Source organism: Carlito syrichta, unplaced genomic scaffold (assembly GCF_000164805.1).
Source record: "Carlito syrichta isolate Samal-C Ts95f unplaced genomic scaffold, Tarsius_syrichta-2.0.1 Scaffold309739, whole genome shotgun sequence".
In the NCBI taxonomy this organism is placed as follows: domain Eukaryota; kingdom Metazoa; phylum Chordata; class Mammalia; order Primates; family Tarsiidae; genus Carlito; species Carlito syrichta.
The window spans coordinates 657,670-661,087 of NW_007253835.1; the positions used below are offsets into that span (position 1 = coordinate 657,670).

At 43.8% G+C, this 3,418-nt stretch overlaps 1 protein-coding gene across 4 annotated transcripts in view; it reads left to right on the forward strand.

The window, feature by feature from the left end:
• The window catches only part of ZFP1 (ZFP1 zinc finger protein), a 30,328-nt gene that overhangs the window by 519 nt on the left and 26,391 nt on the right, over nucleotides 1-3,418 (forward strand). The gene's annotated exons all lie outside the window — the stretch shown is intronic.

Here is a 3,418-nt window from a genome sequence, read left to right on the forward strand (position 1 = left end):
GTCCCCCGCGGGTGGGGGCTGCGGTCGCTTTGTCAGCTTTCAGTGAAGTGTTCGCCTGATCCTGACGTCCACCCCGGGTCTTCCGGTGTCGTCGTCTCAGCGTTTACCGAGGGAAGAACGGAGGCTCAGAGAGGGGAAGTGATTTCTCCAAGGTCTCACGGCCACCTGGTACTTTATATGAGTAGCACACAGTTCTCACTTGCCTCGATTATTCTCGCTGGCAGCTCTTGTCGCGCACACGCTTTTAAATTTCTCAGTGGGTGAATGTACTAGTCTTAACGTTTGTGGCACCCAAAAGCCTTCGCCACGTTGAGAGCATGGCAGTTTTCCCATGATTCAAACGAAGGACCTCATAAAATGGTGGTCCCGTGAGATTATAATACCGTATTTTTACTGTACCCTTCCTGTGTTTAAATACACAACTACTTGCCATTGTGTTACAGTCGCCTACAGCATTCAGGACAGTAGCCTGCTGGGTGAATTTATGTCTTAGGAGCAATAGACTGTACGTACAAACCAGGTGTGTAGCAGGATGCACCTTCTAGGGTTGTGTAAGTTCTCTGTTCTCACAACAACAAAATCGCCTAATAACGTGTTTCTCAGAACGAGTCCCAGTCCTTAAGTGACACGTGGCTGTATTTTAGAGTCAGTTCTGTTGGTACTTTTAATGTGATCCAATTAATGGTTACGTTATAGTAGGATAAATGGACACCCTTATGGGGTTGGATTTTCCACTAGTCTTTACCCATTTGTTCTAGTCCCCTTTTGTCACCCTCATCAGCATCTTATATTCTTCGTAAAACCTTTTTTATTTTTTATTTTTTTGAGTTGGAGAGTCATTCTGTTGTCCAGACTGGAGTGCAGTGGCACGCTCACAGCCACCGCAGCCTTGACCTGCTGGGTTCAGCGATCTTCCACTTCAGCCTTCTAAGTAGCTGGAACTACAGGCGTGCACTACCATGCCTGGCTAATTTTTTTGGTTTATAGAGAGATGAGGTCTCGAACCCTTGGGCTCAGGCAGTCTTCTCTCCTCAGCCTCCAAAAGTGCTGGGATTAAAGGTGAGAGCCACCGTACCCAGCTTTATTTTTCTTAGTGTGTAGTATTTTACTGCTATTGAAGATAAATCTTCTTTCTATGATTTCCCCCTTCTATTGTTGGTAATTCCCGCTTATTTTGTGTATTTGGGATTTCTCTCCCTTTTTTCCTTGGCTAATTTGGCTTATGACTATCTTTCTATTGTTTTTTTGTTGTTCTTTTTTTTGAGTTGGTGTCTCACTCTGTTGCCCAGACTGGAGGGCAGTGGCACGCTCCCGGCCACTGCAGCCTCAACTTGCTGGGCTCCAACAATCCTTCCGCCTCAACCTTCCAAGTAGCTGGAAATACAGGCGTGCACTACTATGCCCAACTAGTTTTTGATTTATTGTAGAGACGAGGTCTCGCCAAGTTGCCTGGGCGGGTTCCCGCCGGCTTGGGCAATCCACTTGCTTTGGCCTCCCAAAGTGCTGGGATTACAGGCTGAGCCACTGAGCCTGGCCCTATCTTTCTATTGTAAAAGAGTAACTTTTTAATTTAATGTCTGGCATCTGTAATGACTCCTAGATCATTCTAGATATTGGTTACTTTGTGTCTTTGTGTCTTTTTTTATTTTTGAGTTGGAGTCTCACTCCATCCCCCAGGCTGGAGTGCACTCACACGCTCACGGCCACTCCAGCCTTGACCTGCTGGGCTCAGGTAATCCTTTCGCCTCAGCCTCCTGAATAGCTGGAACTACAAGCGCATGCCACCACACCAGGCTAATTTTTTGATTTATTGTAGAAACAAGGTCTCACCAAGTTGCCCAGGCTGGTCTCAAACCTCTGGGTTCAGGTAATCCTCTCGCCTCTGCCTTCCAAAGTGCTGGAATTACAGGCATGAACCACCATGCCTGGCTCTGCTCTTACCTTTGTATGTCCTTTTATATACTAACTTTGGGTTTAATTTTACTCTTTTTGTTCTTTCTGATTTTATAAGGTGGAAGATGAAGCCATTAATGGAAAATTTCCTTATTTTCTAATATAAACAGCTTAATGCTATAACTGTTCCTCTAAATACTGCTTTAGCTACATCGCTCAAATTTATATATATATATATATATATTTTTTTTTCTTTATTTTAAAGATGTGAGGTACAATTCAGGATTAGGTTTACAAATGTTCATTATGCAGGTACCCTTGTTGATGAGGTGTGCCCCTCCCTTCCCTGGCAGTTTCCCTCAACTGCCAATCCCAACTCCCATTTTTACATATTGATTTTCATTACTATTCAACTCTATTTTTTTTGAGTTGGAGTCTCACTCTGTCGCCCAGGCTGGAATGCAATGGCACACTCACGGCCACCGCAGCCTCGACCTGCTGAGCTCAGGTGATCCTTCCCCCTCAGCCCTCCAAGTAGCCGGAACTGTAGGCATATGCCACCATGCCTGGGTAATTTTTTTATTTATTGTAGAGACGAGGTCTCACCAAGTTCCCAGGGAGGTCTCGAACTCTTGGGCTCAGGCAGTCCTCTCGCCTGCACCTCCCAAAGTGCTGGCATTACAGGTTGAGCCACCACGCCCAGCCCAATTTTTGCTTCTTGTATTTAGGAGTTTCTAAAATTACAGGCATATACATGTAGGATTATTATGTCTTGGTGATTTTATGTGATATCACTTTTTATCCCTGGTGATAGTCCTTCTGCCGTCAGTTTTGTCTAATAGTAATATAATTGCTCCAGCTTTACTTTGTTTTATGTATATCTTTTTTTATTCTTTTACTTTTAGCCCTTTGCACATGGAGATATCTTGCGGATCACTTACCAGCCTCTTGACCGCACTTTTTTATGAAATAGTAAAAAACAAATCACTTCATATTAATTAGTATAGCACTGGAACCAATTATTTTATTGTGATGATATTTGACTTATAATGGAATTTTGGACATCGAGGAACTTATTTATGGCAAAAAAAGTAAAAAGTGTATATCATATATTTTTCTTCTTTTTTGAGTTGGAGTCTCACTCTTTGTCGACCAGGCTGAAGTGCAGTGGCACACTCACGGCAACTGCAGCCTCGACCTGCTGGGCTCAGGCATTCCTTCTGCCTCAGCCTTCCAAGTAACTGGAACTACAGGCACACGCCACCACGCCTGGTTATTTTTTTGTGCGTATGTGATTTATTGTAGAGACGAGGTCTTACCAAGTTGCCCAATCTGATCTCGAAACCCTGGGCTCAGGCAGTTCTCTAACCTTGGCCTCTCAAAGTGCTGGGATTACACCTCTTATATTTTTCTCATTATGTGGTAACAGCATGAAACAGTCACCAACATGCATTGCAGGTTCTTTTTTTTTTTTTTTTTTGAGTTGGAGTCTCACTCTGTCACCCAGACTGGAATGCAGTGACCA